Source organism: Castanea sativa, chromosome 8, assembly GCF_040712315.1.
Source record: "Castanea sativa cultivar Marrone di Chiusa Pesio chromosome 8, ASM4071231v1".
In the NCBI taxonomy this organism is placed as follows: domain Eukaryota; kingdom Viridiplantae; phylum Streptophyta; class Magnoliopsida; order Fagales; family Fagaceae; genus Castanea; species Castanea sativa.
In genome coordinates, this window is record NC_134020.1 from 20,907,228 (window position 1) to 20,930,032 (window position 22,805).

The window sequence follows — 22,805 nt, forward strand, 5'->3', positions numbered from 1 at the left end:
ATACTTCAAGGCTTTTCTTAGGAAACTTGTCCCATCAAAGTTCTACTAAAGGTGGTAGAAGGGGCTGCTAGCTGTGAAGTCACTATTCAAGTGTTATTTCCTTAATAATGCAGCTGATTAGGTTGTTGCAGGGTATTCAATGCAAAGGGGGAAGGTATGCCTTTCCAAGAAGCATCCTCCCACTGTCTTTGTTCCTTTCATGGGCCTTCCTCTTCTCCACAAGTTCTCATGAAACACTATTCTGTATCTCCTCACATCCTCAGGTCGGTGAAGTCTTCGGGGCAGATACCCTTCTATGGGTGGGATTGTACGAGATGTTTTTGTGTTCTAATTCTCTTCAGTCCTCAGACCTCACACACTCATCATTCTTGGTTTTAAAGTTAAAGGCGATCATGATGATGGTAGAGATATACATGTCAAAGATCATGCTCATAATCAATCTATCAACTGACACATTCGTAATCTTAATGATATTCTTATTTTGATCAAGTATCATACAAAGAAGGCTTCATATATTGGATCTTAGATCTTGAAGATTATTTTGGTTACACAAAGATCCCTAAATATTTTAAGGAACAACTTAATGACTTATATTGATTATGTTTGCGAACAATGCAACAGATTCGTGGAAAGATATAGAGTCTTTAATAAAGAGAAATGATAAGTTTCCTTAGGGCCAATAATGAAAAATTGACTCAAAATTAATTTGTTAACTCATTTGATATCAAATGTTACAAGCCCATGGATAGAATTCACCCTTGAAAACCAACTTCTAAGGGGAGAAGAGCTTATAAACATATAGTTAAGCTTAAACCTCCTCATCTCACAAACAACAGCATTTCCTTTCCTCTTTACAAAGACCGGAATCATTCACACATGAAAGACCTCCACTCAACCCTTTTGCTCAAAATGGAGCTATAAAGGCAAATTTATAATTGTTAAATGGAAGATGAAAAGTCTTGAACATCAAATAACATCGTTTGATAAAAAGGACAGTGGGCGTTTCCAGCTTTAGGGGTACGCTTATTTGTGAAACAACTAATTAAAAGGGAAAAACCTATTCCACACAGGGCCAAAAAAAAAAACTGAAGTCGAACGTGACTTTAAATTTTCAAACTTGAAATCGTCACTTAAAGCCACAAATTCAGTTATATTTGGCAGTTTTGTGTGGAATAAACACTGCTTCATATGAAACAGTGTCCCAAGACTCAAGTGATTCACATGTGTAACACGTGAGATTAAGACAGTCAGTTAGTTAGACTTAGATTGGGTTATTGGTTAGAGTTTAGGATTTGTGGAGTTTGTTACATTTCCGCTAGCCCTAGGTAACGGCTAACTGAATTTGTTATCGATAATTTTTTTACTCTAACCTTCCGTTTTGCACTATAAAAATAGCAGAGTTGAACCACTATGTAATTATTTAGTCTCATTCTTCAATAAAATTGTTCCAAGTTCTATTTAGAGAGTGCCATTTAACAATAATAAATGAAAGATTTTACAGGTGGATGTATGAAATCTCGATCAAATTTCTACAAATGAAGACTTTGCAAGATCAATAGCACGGCGGGCGAGAGCCTAGAGCCCAATAGACTTTGCAGGAATGGATACACGATAGCTTCTAGTTCTAAAGTTGCTGCTAATCAATTACACACTGAGCACAAGAAGGAAATGCAATCATTAAATAGGAAGATAAGAAAATCCAAAACGCACATAATGCATGCACATAATGAGATTCCAGCCTCCATTTACACCTTAGTCGCTCGAATTTAGATTCTGACACAATTTTATTATGCCGATTCAGTTCAGGCAAAACATTTTTTTTTTTTCTAACACAATCACCTGTCAATATCAACGAACTTTGTGTTTCGGTTTGTGAATGTGAAGCGTACTTATTTCTAGTTGATTCTTTACATTGACAGAATTTTACATCATCTTGAATACGTATCCCTTACGATGAAAGAGGTTGGTTTTTCAGCTTCTTTGTTATCTCAGAAACATATTTACCCTGGTAAAAGGCCTTCTGGAGTTCTAGCTCTGTAGGTTGATGAGATCCATCTGCCGCAAAAGTTACAGCACCATAAGCAGAGCCACCTTTCACCTCATTCATCTCAAACATGCCGCTTCCAAAGGTATAGCCAAGAGGGACAAATAGCATGCCATGATGTGCTAACTGTGTTATAGCTATCAATCTGCAAACAAGAGACAAAAATGGAAAGAATGAAATACCAAGCCACATAAACGTATGCCTTGACCGTTACAATGTAATAGGCTTATGGGTTTTATGCCCACTTTATTTGTCATGCTTAACGTACATACTTGTACATTACACTAGCTTACTATATAAAGCGACTGTTGTGTATGTTATTATTTATAATATATAATATTATTCATTCAATATTTGTAACATTGTATCATTGTCACGTTAGCTCTACCACGTAATCGTGCCACATAAGCACGCTGTTTATTGACTTTTGACTTGTTGACCGGTGACTATTTGTCTAACCGGTGACTATTTAACCTTTAATAGTTGCCTTTTGATAAAATAAATTTTTTTTTGAAAGGGCCTACCTTGCTCAGTTTTTTGAGTAGATTCCGATTTCAGGCTCCGTTTCGCCAAATTTGGATTGTTAATGTGTAATAAGCTTGTGGGCATTGAGGCCCACTTTACTAGTCTTGCTTGGCACACATAATTGTACAACGTATACTAGCCTACTATATAAAGCCACTCTTGTATATGTGGTTACTTGTAATATACAATACTATTTATTCAGTATTTGTAACATTGAAAAAGGGAGAATAGTGAATTAAACATTGTTAGAGTCATATTTTATGTAATTGGATAATCCTTTGATAAAATGCACTTTATTTGTAATTTGGTAGATCTAAGATGAGTTTAATACATTAAGAAATATGTTTTTCAAAGCATATCAAGTGTTCGTATTGAAAGCCATGAAGATTGGTCAAAGAAACAAGTGAAAAATAAGCCATTTATTAAGTTTCGATAAATAGCTCGATAAATGCCTGCTATTGAGACTTAATATGCAGCTTGTTAGATAGCTTGATAGAAGCTCGATCTATTGGGAACTACGATTTTCCATTTTCCAGATTTGAATTTCAGCCTGGGCTTAGGGATTTGTTTAGGGTTTCTTTTCTCACAACCCTAGACATATATAAAGCTTACTTTAAAGGTTGTCACACACAGATATAGAGACCAAGAGAATTATTTTCTATATGAGAAGCTACTGCGTTTGTACGCCACAGGGTTTTGTAACCAAGTGCTTCCAAATCTTCATTGTTGATGAAGTGAAGAACTTTGCAACCATCTGTTCAAGTTGCTGGAGTTAGTCACGTACTGGGATCTGTGCAAAGGGTTAGTCACAGATTGGAGATTTGTGCATCAAGGGAAAGAAGGCTACTATAAGATCAAGTCCAATTAGGTATTGGAGCGAAGGTTCAACTGTAGGTTGGTATTTTGGGATAGGCCAGGGTAGTTGGTAAGATTCCTTATACTTGTAACCACTTCATTGCTGATTAGCGGATTCTTGGGAGTGGTGAACTTAAAATCACCCGATGGGATTTTTGCCTTGCAAGATGTTTTCCCCATTTGTCAACAAATCGCCATGTCTAATTTATTTTCCGCTACATTTAGTTTAATTGGTGATTTGTTGGTAACTTCATGATTTGCATGCAAATTGAACCTAACTAATCAACTTGGGTAATTGAATTAATTAACCGGGGTCAAGCTATCTTAACCCAACAAGTGGTATCAGAGTGGGCACACTCTGATTAGGTTTTAATCATTGATGTGCGATCCATTGACCTTTGTTGTCATGGAATCAAATTGCATGAAAATACCTTCTTTTTTCCTTTTTCTTTTTTTCAAATATCTCTTGTGTTTCTAGCATTAATATGCTCAAGTTTCTCAGGACATGCAAGTCAAAAAGATATTTAAAATTAATCTTGACGATTGTTGAAAATGATATTTCTGTGAGCAGAAGAAAACTAGACTGTCTCAAGATGTATCTTTATAAAGGTATACACCTCAGGAAGATAAGGGCAAGGGTAAAACCACTTGGTGATCAAATCAAACAAAAGACCATGCCTTATGATATGACAAATGAGTCACTCTATGGATTGAAGTAGGCACCTAGAGCATGGTATGATCGTCTCATTGAATATTTGGTGTCTTATGGATTCACAAGAAGACAAACTGATTGAACAATGTTCATCAAGAAAGTTGAAGGAGAACTAGTTGTAGCTCAAGTTTATGTGGATGATATCATCTTCGAATCTACAAATGACCTTGCTTATTCCTTCTTAAGCATGATGCAGACCAAATTCGAGATGAGCGTGATTGGAGAACTGAACTACTTCCTTGGCTTGCAAATTCGTCAAAGCAACTTAGGTATTTTCATCTCTCAATCTAAATATGCTAAAAATCTTGTGAAGAAGTTTGGTCTAAAGTCTGCTAGTCCTATTAGAACTCCTATGAGTCCAAATGTGAAACTCACTATTGATCTGCTAGGAAAGAGTGTTGATCCATCTCTCTATAGAAGCATGATAGGTAGTATTCTCTATCTTACTGCTGGAAGACCTGACATTAGTTACAGTGTAGGAGTGTGTGCTAGATACTAAGCATATCCCAAAGAATCTCACATTACTGCGGCAAAGCGTATCATCAAATACATTAAATCCACCAGTAATTTTAGAGTTTGGTATGATAAGGATACTAATGATGTGTTAGCTGGATATTCTAATGCGGATTGGGTAGGGAATGCTGATAACCATAAAAGCACTTCTAGTGGGCGTTTTTATCTAGGTAATAATCTTATCTCCTAGATGAATAAGAAGCAAAATTCCATCTCTCTCTCTATCTACTACTAAGGTTGAATACATTGCTGCTAGTAGTTGTTGTACTCAACTTTTTTGGATGCAAAAGCTTCTTCTTGATTATGGTATTTTTCAAAAACATCTCACTATCTATTGTGACAATACCAGTATATAAACATCTCTAAAAATTTGGTTCAACACTCTCAAAACAAACACATAAAGATCTGACATCACTTTATTCATGGGTTGGTTAAGGATGGCATTCTCACTCATGAGTTCATTCACACCAATGACTAAAAGGCTGATCTCTTCACAAAACCTTTGGATGGTAGATGGTTTGAATTCTTGTGCCAAAACATGGTGTCATTTGTATGGAGTGATTCTCTTCTCTTCTTCTTTCTTGCATCTACTCTCTAGTTTTTTATGCTATGTTTGTTTGTTTGCTCATCTTTGCTTTATTTTAATTTTTTTTAATAAAAAAGTGAGAAAAAATTTGAAAAATAAAAAAACAGTGTGTGTTTGTGTATATTAATACTTGTGTACCTTGGATGACCTTTGAAACAAAATTCTTAACTTTGTATCTCTTGTAACTTAGATGAGCATCTTCATGCACAACTAAGCAATGTGAGCTTTGTGGCTCATTTATGTGATTTGGTTGATTTCTTATCTTTTATATCTTAAATCACTCTTTTTATGGGAATGACTAAAAAATCCTAAGAGAAAGGCATAAATAACCATCTCACTACTAAAACTCGCCAATCATATAATATCTATATGCAATTCATAAAAGTCATGCTCGGTAAAGTGTAGCACTTGCACAAAAAAAAAGAAAAAAAAAAGAAAAAGAAAAAAAGAAGAAGATGTTTAGCTTATATAATTGGGTAATTTCCTTCTTTCTTATATACCCATGCATGTTATGTCATTTTATGCTTTAAAGAAATATATGCAAAGAACATGAAAAGCAAAAAGAATAAAAATGTTTTTAATATGGTTGCAAGCATGTTTCTAATAGACGTGTGAGTGATATAATGTACCTCAAAGGTGATAGTTCCCATCAAACAATTATGATTGTGTGTGAATGTATTTGATCCTCCAATATTATCACTTTTCATATAATGATTTACTTATGTTCTCTTGCAAAAGTTTCACACACAACACACATCCTCTTTGCTACTCTTGATACAATTGTATAGGTGCAAAGTGATTTGGTTATCACAAGAAATACATGTGGTAGTATACGCTCTCTAAATTGTCTAAATATGTTTTCGCAATAAAATTGGTTAGACTTGTTTAGCGTGTTTTTTATTTAGGAATGCTTTGCATCTAGAGTTAAGGATGTGTTTCTTTGCTTAATATGCTCTTTGTTTTCCTTTTTTTGGTGTTCATCTTGATTGCATTCATCTTGTGCTGCTTCTCCTCCTTAAAAACTCTCTCCTCTCGATAGCAACTCGATACCTTCTTGATAGTTGCTCAATAGCTCCTCGATACATGCCTCTTCTATCTAGATTTCTAGGTTTATTCTCGAGACCTCTCGATAGATAGCCCGATCCATTGAGCCAATTTTTTTTGGAGTCTTTGTCTACTCGATAGATGCTCGATACCTCATTGATCTATCGAGATCATTTTACTGTCAATACTTCCTCGATACCTCTCAATCTATTGATTTTTTGTTCTCAATAGAAGCTCGATACTTTCTCAATCTATCAAGCGGCATTTTTCTATATATCTAATATGCCAAAAACATATTGAATCCTTGTGATGAATTAACCAATTAATTAGCCAAGTGAATTAATTAGGTTCAATTACATGCAATGAGAGTGGTAGCACAAACAAATCACCAAATAACTAAATATGCAGTGGAAATTAAATGACATGGTGATTTGTTTACGAATGGGAAAAACCTACAATGCAAAAACCTCACTAGGTGATTTTAAGGTCATCACTCCCGAGAATCCACTAATATCAAAACAAGCGGTTACAAGTAAAGAAATCCTAGTACCTTATACCAACCTACAGTTGAACCCTTACCCCAATACCTAATTGGACTTGTTCTGTAGTGACAATCTCTCCTTGAATTGCATGGCTCCCAGTACGTGACTAACCAAAAGATACGTAGATCCCAGTACGCGACTTAATCACCAACTTGAAAAGGATATTGACTGCAAAGTTCTTCAGTTCATCACACGATGAAGATCATGAAGTTGCTTGGTCACAAAACCCTATAGTGTACAAACACAGCAGCTTCTTCAAGATGAACTAGGGCAAGTATTGTCTCCATTCACATTTTGCATGAATAAGACTTTGCTCAATACTCGCACAACCCTAGACAGCCCTTAAAATAATCTTTATATATGTTTAGGGTTGTGAGAAAAGAAAGCCTAAACATATACTCACAGATTGGATGAAAAATAGCTTTGAAAAATTGAGTTTCATAAATCTCGATAGATACCCTAGCTGTCGAGCTGCTGTCAAGCCTCGGGTTGAACAACTCTTTTAAATCTCGATTGATACTAGTTGTCGAGCTTTAATGAACAACACTTCTTCACTTGATTCTTGGATAGACTTGCATGGTTTTAACACTTGAACTTGAAACCTTTTTTCTCGAAGTATTAAACATATCTTAGATTTATCCAATTATAAGTAAAGTGTGTTTTGTTAAAGGATTATCCAATACATAAAATGTTGACATATGTTCCTAACATCAATCACATATGTCCTAACAATCTCCTCCTTTGGCAATCCGTGACAAAACCACAACAAACAAATGAACATATGAGAGAAGTCATAAATCACTCAACTCATACTCACTTGTTGAATACAATAAAGTCTATCCTAACACAAACTCTTGAAAAAATTTGCAAGAAGAGAGTTTATGGCAAGAAGATTTTGGCAACCTATATTTCTAAAACACTTAAACAAAACTCATCAAGGCATCTAAGTGTGAAACAGAAATAAAAGATTGCATACAAATAATAAGAAACATGTGTATAAAGAGAAAAAAAAAAAAACACATGTAAAGATAGGTGAAAGAACTGTAATAACAACCTCATATGTATATATATTAACAAGTACAAGGTTAGCTATCACAATATGATCACAATATCTAAGGTACATGAACAATGTATCTAAAATAGAGAAAAAAGAAAAAGATACATCAAAATCCTCTCTACATCCCTCAAAATATGAACACTCTCCTTAACAAAAAAAAAATCCTTACTAACCCTCCCCCTATGAGTATGACTACTCTCATATCCAAAACTACTTCCCCTTTTTGTCACGAGTGACAAAGGGTAAGTGTATCAAGTAGACATCTCATCAACACTGGAAGAGCTAGCACCATTATCCTTAGCATCAGAAGCAGCAACATCACAATCATCGGCCTCATCCTCAGAAACCTCTAGAGTAGGAGGAGGAGAAGAAATGAAGCCACCCATGACAGCCTATCGTCGTGCAATACGACTAACACGAGTGTTCACTTGACACGACTCATCACTGAGAGTGTCAAGACGAGCATCCATGCGCACAAGCTGTGACATGATGTCCTTGAGAGTCACACTGCCCATAGAAGAAGAAGGAGCAAATGTGGATGGAGTTGTAGAAGCTGGAGGAATCGTCGATCCGAACCACCTCGAACATAGCTACGCCTCGCTTCATTTAACGGTAGTGGTGTCTATGGCACATATAACATGGAAGTGGTCAGAAACGAGAAAGGGAACAGAAAAATGGCGTAGAATCCTCATGATAGAATAAGGGAAGATGAGCTTATCATGGGTCGCTGTATCCCTATACACATCGATGATTGAAAGAATAAAATGAGAGGGAAAGTCTATGGTAAGATGCTCAATGAGGGATAACAAAAATCGAGCACGGGGCTCTATAATGGAGTTATAATAAGAGAAAGGATGCAAAAAAAATTCATAACCATGTTAATGAACTAAGAACCTTTAGCAAAGGTCGAACAAAAAGTGAACTGATGATCACCCCAATCAAAAGGACGCTCACAAAAAGAGGATATAAGCTCGACTTTAGACACGGTCTTAAGATGATCACAACTAGGGTAGTCAGGATGCGCTATCCTAGGGACATGGAGCACGTCGAATACAATATTCGGAGTGACCACGATGTGCTTACTGTGAACGCGAGTGACAAAGAGAGGTACTGAATAATCAAATCCATGCATGCTGTAGTAGAACTCCTGAATAAGCATGGATGGACAAGTGACCGGGATGTCACATAGTGACTCTCAACCACTACTATGAATGACAGTGGGTAGGTCAATGTCAGAAAAGTTTGAAAAAATGACTTGGCGTTTCGAATGAATGCCTAGTCTAGGAAAGTTCTCCGAAAAGTCCCTGCGGGCTTTATCATCACGAAACTGAATATGAGAAAGGGTAGGATCAGAAGAGGTAGATGCCCCAAAATGAGGAGGGTTCCGAGATGGAGTGGATTTACGTTTAGGTGCCATAATGCAACTAACGTAAGAAAGAGAGACAGACAGACAATCAGAAAAGCACCAACAAGATACAATATAATAAATAAAGAAACTTGAAGGTACGTATGCATGAAAATTCATGAGCATGTATTATGCAAAAGTAAATACATCATGGTCTTAGCCCAATCCAAACCAATCAGCACACAATCATTGCAACAAGGTAACCACACATCTAAAATGCATGAAACATTATTGTAATGCAAGTGTGATAAAATGCATGATGATTCAAAGTCATTTCAACAAAACCCATCCCAAAAATCTCACAAGAACATCATTAAATTTGAAGAATCCCAAAAGTTTTCAAAAATCCCAAAAGTTAGGTCAGAAAACATGAAATGCATGATAAAATGAGAGAAACAAGATCTTATTAAAGGAAGAAAGATCAATCTAGGTCGAAAATCTCTTGTGAATGAAGTTTAGAGTGGAGAAAGAGGTGTTTGGGAGGTGAAAGGTCAGAAAAAAATCAAGAGAGATCGAGAGAAGTGAGTCTGCTATCATGAGGAATCTATTTATAGAACCTCTTAAATCTTGACAGATCAAGAGGTGTCGAGCTTTAAAAGCTTGGAGAGATACAGCTATCGAGCAGCTGTCAAGAGGTGTCCACAACAAGAATGAGCTTAATGGATCGAGGAGCTATCAAGCATCTATCAAGGAAACAGAAACTTTCTCGATGGATCGAGGAGCTATCGAGATTGCGATAAGAAAAAGCTGAAAAGCTCGATAGATAGCCTAGCTATTAAAAGGTGTCGAGGAGCTGTTGAGATTGCTTTAAAAACAATTTTTCAAGAAGAGAAAAACACAGATGTGAATGCAATCAACCATGCAACTCAACCAAGGATCCAAACAACATTGTAAGCTCTTAAAATCATCTCTCAATCAAGAAAAATGTCATGCATTTAGATCCAAAACACACACACACACACACACACACACACACACACACACAACACGTCTAACCAATTTTATAATTCAAAAACAAGTTAAGACAGTTTAGGGAGCATACATTAACACATGTAAACCTTGTGATGGCCAAATCACATTGTTCCTGCACATGTATCAAAAGTAGCAAAGAATATTGCGTGTTGTGTGTGAAAAAGATCACAAGATTGCATAAGTGTTTCTATGTTATGACAATTTGAGATATGAGTAAATTAATTTAACTCACACATGATCATAACTCCTTGATAGAGACTATTACCTTCGAGGTACATCTTATAACTCTCACATGTCCTAGAATACACACTTGCAATCATATTTTAAAGCATTTTGTTTCTTTTGCTTTTATTTTTTCTTTGCATATTTTTCTTGTATTAAGCATATCATGCATGAGCATATAAGAGAGAGAAAAGAAATACCCAATTATGTTAAGCTTTATGACATTGCACTTTTGCTATGCCGAAGCATACAGATGTCATATCATGATCGGCGGGCAACAGTGATGAGATGGTTATTTATGCCTTTCTCTTGGGATTTTTAATCCTTTACATCAAAAAGAGTGATACGAGCGTTAAGTACAAAAGATAACTTAATCTTACTCATCACAAATAAGAGCCACAAAGCTCACTTGCTTAGTTGTGTATAGAGATGCTCATCTAAGCTACAAGAGATACAAAGTTTAGAGAACTTTGTTTCATTGGCCATTCAAGGTACACAAGTACCAATGTACACAAACACACACTGTTTTTGTATATTTCTGATTTTTCAATTTTTTTTTATATTTTTATGAAAGAAAAACAAAATAAAAACAAAACTGAAAAATAACCAAACGAAAACATGTCAAATAAAACAGTGCATAAAAACTAGATTGTCTCAAACTAAGAAAGCAAAACACACAAGTAATGCAAAAACAAAAACAAGAGAGGGAACGAGAAAAAGTGACTAAATCACTTGGAGCCCTTTTCCTTCCACATCTTGGAAGAACCTTTCCTTTTGGCGAACCCTTGAACCGGAGGAGAGGGGGAAGAATTGCAACCATTCAAGTTTGTAAGGAACATGAGGGCTTTGAGTAGATCTCCAAGAGGAGTGAGGGAGGAAGGAAACTGACTCAGGTTTCTTGCTGAGACCATGTTGTTGCTTTATTAAGTGGCTTGCCACTTGTAGCAATTTGATAGTGTGTCTAGCTGCTCCACAGTGATGACAAAGACGCTGCTTTTTTTCTTTGGACTTTTGAGTATTACTCTTCTTAGCTATAGGAATTTTGGTTTCTTTCTTAGCAAGCTTAGGGAGTGCTCCTAAGATAGATTTATCCTTGTCTATGTTCTCACTAGCTATTACAGTTTTAGCATCATTATTCTCAGAATCAATATTGTTAGTAGGAGAAACAAAAACAGTAATACTAGAAGAAGCAATATTAGGAGAAGAAAAATCATACCCTAAACTGGTTCAATCAGAGGCAGATTTTTGCATGCTAAGCATCTCATCAAGCTTCGCACTTGAGGTCCTCTCTAACTGAGCTCTTACTTGGAACAGTTCCACCTCAAGCTTCTTGATTCTCTCAGCCAAGAAATTGTTTTAAAATCTCATTGCTCCAATAGTCTGATTTGCTTCATCAAACTTTGTGGAGAGTTGTTCTCATTCAAGCTCTACATCATTGAGCTTCTTGGTGGCCAACCTATACAGCTTCTCATGTTTTCTGAGATCTTGTATAACTTTGCATAGGCCATGTGGATTTCATCTTCCTCATCCATCTTCTCAAATTTTGATTCCACCAAGTCTTCTTCTTCATCCACATCTTCCACAATCCCTTCAGTAGGATTGACAGTGGCAGTGAAAGCATTTAAGATTCCATCATCTTCAGTTTCGAAATCATCCTCAGGTTCGGTGTCACTCAAGGTAGCTACAAGTGCCTTGCTTTTCCCGATAGACTTGAGATAAGTAAGGCACTCTTGTTTCATGTGATCAAATCCTTGACACCTGAAACACTTGGGCCCTGAGGGAACAGTGTACTGAGCGCCATCCCTAGTATCTTTCTTCCCTTTGTTTTAGTTTTTAGACTGAGAAGAACTTGACTGCCTACAGTCCTTGTCGAAGCCCTTTGTATTGGCATTCTTCATGAACTTCTTGAACTGCCAGGTGATGTAGGACTTCATTTTAGAATCTTCATCATCAAAAGACTCATCCGTGTCACTGCTTTTGGCCTTCAATGCCAGCTCTTACCCTTACCCGACTTGCAAATCCTTGTCAATCCTAACTCATAGGTCTGCAGATTACCAATGAGCTCTGTCAATGGAATCTTGTTAATATCCTTTAATTCCTCAAGGGAGGTGATCTTGGCATGAAATCTCTCGGGTAGAGATCTAAGCACCTTTGTCACAATCTTGGGTTCGAGAATGGTTTCCCCAACATTGAAAGCTGAGTTCACTATGTCCTTGAGCCTGGCATAGAACTCATCAAATGACTCATCCTCCTCCATCTTGATTTCTTCGAAGCTAGTAGCGAGCCTTTGAAGTTTCAAATCTTTAACAACATTTGTTCCTTCGTAGGTTGTCTGAAGAATGGTCCAAGCTTCCTTTACAGTTTCAGTGGAGGAGATTTTCTTAAACTCCTCATTTGTGACTGCATTGAATAAAGCATTCAATGCCCTACTGTTGAAGTTTGCCGCCTTGATCTTTGCATCATCCCAGTCGGCCGGCGCTTCCTTCAGCTTGGTCCAGCCTATCTCCACAGCTTGCTACACTTTCTCATCTAATGACTGTAAGAAAACTCTCATGCATACTTTCCAGTATGCATAGTAAGTTCCATCAAATAAATGATGTACAATAAGTGACTGTCCTCTATCTATGACAAACAGGGGTCAAGGGATCACACAGCAAAGATTAAAACCTAATTAGGGTGTGCCTGCTTTGATACCACTTGATAGGCCAAAAATGTATTTGCCCCTTGTGATGAATTAACCAATTAATTAGCCAAGTGAATTAATTAGGTTCAATTACATGCAATAAGCGTGGTAGCATAAACAAATCACCAAATAACTAAATATGCAACGGAAATTAAATGATACAGTGATTTGTTTACGAATTGGGAAAACCTACACGACAAAAATACCACCGGGTGATTTTAAGGTCACCACTCCCGAGAATCCACTATTATCAAAACAAACGGTTACAAGTAAAGGAATCCCAGTACCTTATACCTACCTACAGTTGAACCCTTATCCCAATACCCAATTATACTTATTCAGTAGTGACAATCTCTCCTTGTATTGCATGGCTCCCAGTACGTGACTAACCAAAAGATGTGCGGATCCCAGTACGTGACTTGATCACCAACTTGAGAAGGATGTTGGCTGCAAAATACTTTAGTTCATCACACGATGAAGATCATGAAGTTGCTTGGTCACAAAACCCTATGGTGTACAAACATAGCAGCTTCTTCAAAATGAACTAGGGCAAATATTGTCTCCGGTCATAATTTGCATGAATAAGACTTTGCTCAATACTCGCGCAACCCTAGACAACCCTTAAAATAATCCTTATATATGTTTAGGGTTGTGAGAAAAGAAAGCTTAAACACATACTCACGGATTGGATGAAAAACAGCTCTGAAAAACTGAGTTTCATAAATCTCGATAGATACCCTAGCTGTCGAGCCTCGGGCTGAACAACTCTTTTAAACCTCAATTGATACTAGCTGTCGAGTTTTAATAAACAATACTTCTTCACTTGATTCTTGGATAGACTTGCATGGCTTTAACACTTGAACTTGAAACCTTGTTTCTTGAAGCATTTAACACATCTTAGATCTACCCAATTACAACTAAAGTGTGTTTTGTCAAAGGATTAGCCAATACATAAAATGTTGACATATATTCCTAAAACCTCCTCTTTTCACAAAAATCCATCTTCCCTTCAAGATTTCAGCCTTGTCCAAACATCCATTCCTTCGTAAATGTTCTAAATCTTATCTTTTCTTCTTCACTCATGCATTTCATGCATTTTGTGACCTAATTTTTAGCTTTTGGGAAAATTTTGGGGTTTTTGAGTTTTTATGAAAATTTTTGGGTGGGATCTGTTAATATGATCTCACATGCTCATGCATTGCATTCTATGTCATTATAATCATGTTTTCATGCATTCTAGGTTGTGTGCATGATTATACAATGTGAGTGTTGTAGTTTGGATTGGGTTCCACCCATGAAACAATTTTATTTAGCATGTAACATGTTCATGCATTATAATGCATAGCATGTAGTCTTTTTCTTCTTTCTAATGCCTCATGTTCCTATTGTGTTCTCTGTTATCTTCTCTTTCTCTCTTGTTTAGTTTCCTTCTCATGGCACCTAAAAATTATGTCCCTTTTAAGAACTCGATAAGACATCGTGGTTCCTTTTCTTCTTCTTCTACTCCCTTCCATCCTGATTCTGTTCGGTTTTGTGATGAGAAGGCATGGGATGACTTCTTTGAGAACAAATCTAACAGGGCAATTCATTCGGAACGTCAGGTCATTTTGTCTGCCTTTCCAAACACTCCTCTACTTGGTGCATTTAGCTCTCGGGGTTAGGCGTCTCTATATGAGATACCTAAGAGGTGACCCAGTGTGTACATACAAGAGTTTTACTCCAACATGCATGCCATTAATACCTCTGTGCCTAGGTTTACTATGGTATTTTGAGGTACATGTATCATAGTCACCCCGAAGTTCATTTTCGAGGTACTACATGTTCCTAGGGTTGATCGTCCTAATTACCCTAGTCACCGTCGTCTCAGTTCAATCTCTCAAGAAGAGATGGCCTCACTCTTCTGTGAGAAGTGTAGGGAGATACTCTTAATTTCTCCACAATCAAGTTTGCTAAGGGTCCACGAATCCTTAATATGGTGATGAACTCTGTACTCACTCCACGGTCTCACTATCACACGTGATAGTATCTATGATAGATTGCTATCGAGACATTACTACACATGATAAGCTCATCTTCCCTTTGGCTATCACACGCATCCTTTCACATGTGCACATCATTATTCCTCTCTCTTTACCTTTCTATGTCATGGGTGTCATTAGTAAGGAATCTATTACAAGGAGAGATGCGCAGCTAGCGGTTAAGCGGCCTTGCGTGGAGGATGATGCTACCCCTACCCCCCTCATCTGTCTTTATCTTTTGCTCCATCTTCTTCTTCTTCTTCTGGAGTGGAGGAGTCCCTTGCTACCATTATGGACCAGCTTTAGCATATGTGTACTGATTTTAGTAGTCATCTTGACCACATTTTTTATGAGATGTGTCAGATGAATATCAGGATTGGTCACATAGCTCGCCAACAATCTCGTCTTGGCAAATTTGCTCCTTCACCTTCTCCCGTGCTTGCTGATGTTTCTTCTTTGAATGGTGGAGATGATGATGATAAGGATGCTTCTAGCTCTGAGTATGAGGATGACATGACACCCTCTCAGTGATTCACCCTTTATCACTCGTGACAAAAAGGAGGAGTAGTTTTGTATATGAGAGTAGGTCTTTTTGTTAGGGGAAAAGCTAACATAAGGTTAGACCAGTTAGGGGGAGAGTGCTTTGAGGGATGTAATGAGGTTTTGATGCATCTTTTCTCACTTCATGTACCATGGTCTTATGACAACTTTTACATGCATTATATTCTTTGATATATATATATATATATGATGTATGTTTTCTTCACCTTTGTCTCACATGGATTGTTTCTTTTCTATCTTCATACACATGTTTCTTCTTGTATACAACTTGTCTATGTTTCACACTTGATGTCTTGATAAATCTTGTTTTAAGTGTTTCAATTAAGACAGGTTGCAAGTCTATCATGCCATGATCTCTTTTCTTGCAAAGTTTTTAAGAGCTCATTGTATTAGTTAGGCTTATGTACTTTTAGCTTTTTGGCTTTGGTAATAGTTATGGAGTTGTTGTTTTATACATCTCTCATAATTACGCTTATGGTTTTGTCATGGGTTGCCAAAGGAGGAGATTGTTAGGGTCATATTTTATGTAATTGGCTAATTATTTGACAAAATCCACTTGTAATTAGGTAGATCTAAGATGAGTTTAATACATCAAGAAATATTTTGTTCAAAGCATATCAAGTGTTCATATTGAAAGCCATGAAGATTGGTCCAAGAAACAAGTGAAGAAAACCATTCATTAAGTCTCAACAGATAGCCCAACATATGCCTACTATCGAGACTTAATGTGCAGCTCGATAGATAGCTCAACAGAAGTTTGATCTATTGAGAACTACAATTTTCAATTTTCCAGATTTGAATTTCAGCCCAAGCTTATGAATTTGTTTAAGGTTTATTTCTCATAACCCTAGACATATATAAGACTTATTTTAAAAGCCGTCACACATAGATACAGAGACCAATAGACTTATTTTCTCTATAAGAAGTTACCGCGTTTGTATGTCATAGGACTTTGTAACCAAGTGCTTCCATATCTTCATTGTTGATGAAGTAAATAACTTTGCAACCAACAACATCTGTTCAAGTTACTAGAATTAGTCACGTACTGGGATCCGTGCAAAGGATTAGTCACAAATTGGAGATTTGTGCATCAAGTAAAAGAAGGCTACTTCAAGATCAAGTCCAATTAGGTATTGGAGCAAAGGTTCAATTGTAGGTTGGTATTTCGGGATAAGCCAGGGTAGTTGGTAAGATTCTTTATACTTATAACTGCTTGATTGTTGATTAGTGGATTCTTGGGAGTGGTGACCATAGAATCACCCGACGGGGTTTTGGCCTTGCGAAAGGTTTTCCCCATTTTTCAACAAATCACTGTGTCTAATTTATTTTCTGCTGCATTTAGATTAATTTGTGACTTGTTAGTGCCTTCACAATTTGCATACAAATTGAACCTAATTAATCAAGTTGCGTAATTGAATTAATTAACCGGGGTCAAACTATCTTAGCCCAAAAAACATAATGATGGGAGGATTGGACAAACATTAACAACGTGTGCAGAGAAGATTATTAACCCTCAAAGATAAAAACTACATTCTGTTGGTGTGGAGCTCATCTAGGACCTCAACTTTATTCATGAAATTATGCAAAAACCACTAGTAACATTTGCTTAAGATGTATATTATTAAGTTTTTGTGTAATTGGATCATAGGAGGATAGAAATACGCTAGTTATCCCCCAAATTTTAGGTCCTAGTCCTTTACTTATATTTGGTAAGAATAGTTTCCATAGGGGAAATGATAATATCTGAAGACATTCCTTTATCAGATTCATAAGCATGTAAGTTTATATAGCTAAAAAAAAAAAGTTTCCAAAGGAGAAGTAAAAAGTAAGCAACTCACGCAGTAAGCTCCTGACCTCCCCCATGAAAACCAATGCTCCAGAAGACTCCAGTAGGTTTGCCAACTAGTGCTTAGGGTTCCCACAACTCATGGGTGGCATCAAAGAAGGCCTTGAACAGGGATGCCATCACGCCAAAACGAGAGGGAAATCAAAACAGAAATCCACCAGCCTCTAAAAGTTGCTCTAGCCTGATCTCTACCACATCATTTGCTCTTGGAGGGTCCTTCACCTTTTGCAATATTGTGTTGGAAAGAGTCTCACGTACTTGTATGGTACCAATCAAGTCAAACAAAACTTGGAACAAAATAGTAGAAGTCCCCCACCCTCTATATCTGTATTTATGGTATGCATTCTTAGCCATATTTGCCTGCCAAAGTGTTGCTTCAACACCTTGAACTGCATTAGCTCCTTACTGAACTTCCTTAGCCATAGTCTCAACATGTCTATGTAAGGAGTAATACCTTGGGGGTGAAAAATTAATGTTCCAAGTTATCGTTCAAGGCAAAAGAGAAAAGGAGGAGAAATTTTACTACTAAATTCATCATTGCATATGACAATTTACAGGTGCGTGAAGTAGTGTATTTGGGAGACAAAGGAGCAAGGAGCAAGAAGCAAGGAGGGGAAGATGCTTACACTACATAGACCTTGGTGGTTGTCACAGCAGCAGCCTAGAATAGGATTTTGATATTGATTTAGTCTCTATTTGGGAACGGCTTATTTAGCTAAAACTGAAAACTTTTTGCTGAAAGCATTGTAAATAAAGCCAAAAAGCAGCTGAAATAGTACAGTGGGGTTCATGAATAGTACTAAAAATGCAATGGAACCCATGAATAATGGCAAAAATAAGCTGAAAATAGTATCTAAAAAAAATTACAACAAAAGTGGGCTATGGTGACAAAACTTTTCATCACAATATGTCCTTATTTCATCACCGAATACATATGGTGATGAAATGGTGACGAAATAGCATTCATCACCTAAGCTCCATCACAAAATGTATTGGTGACGAAAATGTTTCTTCACCAATAAAAAAAAAAATTATAGATGATGAAATTTTTTCATCACAAATAAGAAATAATAGGTGTCGAAAGTTTTTCACCTAATATTTTCGTCACTAAACCTTATTTTCAATGACAAAATATTTCATCACCAAATGTATTTTTTTCCCAATTTCAATGGATTAGGTGATGAAGTTTTGCGTCACAGATTGTTTTCTTTTTAATTTCAATAGATCAGGTGACGAATTATTTCGTCACCAATTTCTGCTTATAGTCAGATTTGATTACAAAAATTATCATCACCAATTTTATTTTTTTATTAATATTCTTTACATTTACTTGCCACTACATTAACCTATTCATTTCTAACCAAATCCATAAAAAAACATCCATTCATTTCTAACCAAATCCATAAAAAATAAAATAAAATAAAAATTCATACAATCTATAAATGCAATAAAGATGTTCACAAAGTAATTACAACCATATATCTACAAATGATGTCTTAGCTTCCAAACTTTACAGAAAATTATTTGAGTTCAAGTGGTCCCACAAAACTATTTTTTTGCCACCAATCTCATATCTGCACAAATATAAACGAAAATACATCAATAACAAACTAGATTGCAAACATATATCCCTGATAAGATGTACCACAACAACAACAACAACAAAAAGACATTATTATTAGTACGACAATGCAAAAAATGTCCACAGAATACCTAATAACAAACTAGACAAAATAATCATAATGCAACATCATATGAAGCCAAACTATCAAAGAAAGAAGACCCACAACAACATTATCATCAAATAAAAACCAAACCTCCATTACAAACCATGGAGAAATCATAAAGATTGCAGAAAAATCCCAATTTAAAACAAAACAAATAAAGTGAAATCCAAAACAAAAACTTAGCCACCATCATAAACACAAACCCAACCACCACAATGAATAAAAAATCTAGGCAACACTATTAAAAAAAAACTAGCAACCACCATTTACACAAAACCCAACCACGACCATAAACAAAAAAAACCCACCACCACCATTAAACAAAAAACACAACCACCACCATTAACACAAAAAACTCAGCCACCACCATAAACAAAAAACCCACCACCACCATTAACAGAAAAACCTAGCCACTACCATAACCAAAAAACCCAACCACCACCATTAAAAAAAAAAAGCACATCCACCACCATTAACACAAAAACCTAGCCATTGCCATGAACAAAAAACCCACCACCACCATTAAACAAAAAATACAGCCACCACCATTAACACAAAAACCCAGCCACTGCCATAAACAAAAAACTCAGCCATCACAATAAACAAAAAACCCACCACTAACATTAAACAAAAAACTCAGCCACTACCATAAACAAATAACCCACCACCAACATTAAACAAAAAACTCAGCCACCACCATAAACACAAAAACCCAACCACACAATAAACAAAAAATCCAGTCACCATCATTAACACAAAACTCACCACCACCATTAAACAAAAAATCCAACTACCACCACAAAAAAAAAACTCACCACCACTATTAAATAAAAAATACAATTGTAACACAATTGTGCTACAGTACCCTCATACATATAAAAGGTTACTATAGCACAATTATAAAAAATTTTACAATTGAGAGACCGGGTAATACTTGTTTTTGTGTTTTTATGCTAAAATATAGCAACATATACCATATACAAGCCCCAATACTAATGCTCTTAGGCAGGAAAAATAAAACACTAACCAATGTGTGTTCTAGTTAGTAGATGAGCTCCCCCCACTGTCACAAATTTCATTGTCACCCACTTCTTCTCAAATATTGTATGATGTAATCCATCTTCTCTTCAAGCCTAAAGTTTGCATCCTAGAGCTCTTCTACTCAACCCTCAAGTTTTGAATATAATGAGTTGAGGAAGATGAGGCAAGAGTCCTAAGAGATGAGGAAGGCCTCATGCCAAGTCCCTTTACATAGCCAGATCTCGGCTTAAGAACCATCATAGATATCTCTTCTTTGGTCAAAGGTTGTGCTTCAGGAGTGCTACAATGCTCATCTTGTACTCTCAACATCTCTTGCTATCATTTAAAATAATAGAAACCATCAGAAATACATATGTCCTAGTTTTGCAAACATATAAAGAATAGAAATACATATATTCTAGTTTTGCAAACTTAAGGCATGTACTGATATACATACATATGTATGCTCACAATTAGGGTGTACCCACTGTTTTGTCTTTGAATTGAAGCGGGTATCATAGTAGAGTTGTGCTAGCTTAGGACTATGACCTCCATTTTTTATTGGATAAATTCATGTATGGTATTTTAGGTGTTGTTCCTTAAGTTCCTCTCTTAAGATTCTTCCATGTGGCTACTTAACTTTAAAAATATACTTCTATTTGTGAGAAAAAACCCACATGACAAAATCTTAAGAAAGAAACCTAAGGAACAACACCTAAGTACTGTACTTAAATCTTGCTCTTTTTTATTTGTGTAAAAAAAAACTATTACTCTCTCTTTCTACTCCCATAGACAGACCCACGCCTCTGAGCCTCCCAAAAAGACTGGTAAACTCTATCTCTCATCGATCCTCTCTCTCTCATCACTCTTCTCTCTCTCTCTCATGTTAAACTTGACGACTTTACGGATTATTTTTTCTCCTTTCCATATTAGTAGGATATTGATTTTGGGATTAAAGAGGGTGTTGATTTTAGGACATAGATTTTGGGATTGGAGAAGGTAATTGAGTCTTTCCCTATTGGTTTTTTGAGATATGGAACAACAATCCCTATTGATTTTATAATATTTTAAAACTCAGCATCAATTCTATGTATATCATTTTGGATTCTGGACATTGCTTATTATAATTTTTCCCCCTTAATGCGTGTGCATAAATGTGTCTATTAAATAAATGCAATTTTGTGACTTGATATGTTAGATTTTTAACTTTAATTTTTGTGGGTTTTGTTAGTTTTTGTTCGGTGCTGAATCTGGTTTTTTTAGGACCTTAAAGATTAAATCTTTATTTATTTTTTTGAGGCTGGTTTCTATGTACCCAAAATGCTTGTTTTCTAGGTTTCTATGTTTTTGTGTGCTTACTTTACTTGTCAATAACACTGGTTTACTTGTTACGTTCCGTTTGTTTCAATGGAAAACCTTGTGTAAAGATAGTTTTCCTTATTTTCTAGTGTTTGGTAGCATAAAAAAATATGAGTCAAAGGAAAACTATCTTTGGTCAATATAAAAAATATGGCTTATTTTTGGAGATTGTTTTCCATTAAATTTTTTTGGAAAACAACTCTATCTCACAACAAGCTAAATAAGGGAAGTTAGGAGGTTGTTTTTCAACTCATTTAAAGTTGCTACCAAACATTGGAAAATGAGATAGTTTTATAAAAAATGCTATTTAGAAAATAACTCATTTTCTAGAAAACATCATTGTTGAAACAAATAGAGCGTTAATATCAACCAAGCAATATTTAGTCAAAGTGGTGCACTTTATTTAACAATTTCAATTCTAGTCAACTCTTTTAAGTGTATTTTTGGTGCTTACTTCATCTGCTAATGCTAATTATATGTTGATTTTGGTACCCATTGAAGATAATTGTATGTTAATTACATTTAAGCTAATATAATTCATAGACCATTTTATCATATTGTAGTTCTATCCAATTCTGTTGGGTCTATTTGAGGTTCTTCAATCATCAATGACTTATTTACATGATGGTTGTAGCGTGGAACCTGTTTTGGGATTCAAGTTTTCGAAGTCCAAACCTTAGAATCATGGATTACCCATCTAAAAAGTAAGATAATTTTACTGGGATTTTATGAATGTTGATTTAGTGTGCCATTTGTTTGTTTGTTTTTATTTTTTATTGAGTTTATAATATAGGGTTTCACTTTGATGGAATTTTTTCTTGGATTTTCACATTGACCTTCGTTGAGCATGTAAATCTTGTTTTTTTTTTTTTTTTTTTAAGTTTTACTTATTTGTTCTTAACGATGACCTTGGCAAACCTCTTCTTTTCTTTTCATGTGTGCAAATGTTAATTATTATCTGGGTATTCCTCCATATGCTTCAATTTGACTTGAAGTGGCAAAAATTATAGTTGCGATTTCTTCTTTAAATTATAGTTGGAATACTCACGATTTATATTCCTTAAAAAAATCAGATCTGTTTGATGATGGAAAATTATGGAAAGCTAAATAGGTT

General features: G+C 35.8%; 1 pseudogene; it reads right to left on the minus strand.

Annotated features, from left to right (window-relative positions):
* Positions 1 to 1,891: 1,891 nt before the first annotated feature.
* On the minus strand, positions 1,892 to 18,406 carry LOC142605989 (putative NAD(P)H dehydrogenase (quinone) FQR1-like 3; annotated as a pseudogene).
* Between the last annotated feature and the right edge of the window lie 4,399 nt (positions 18,407 to 22,805).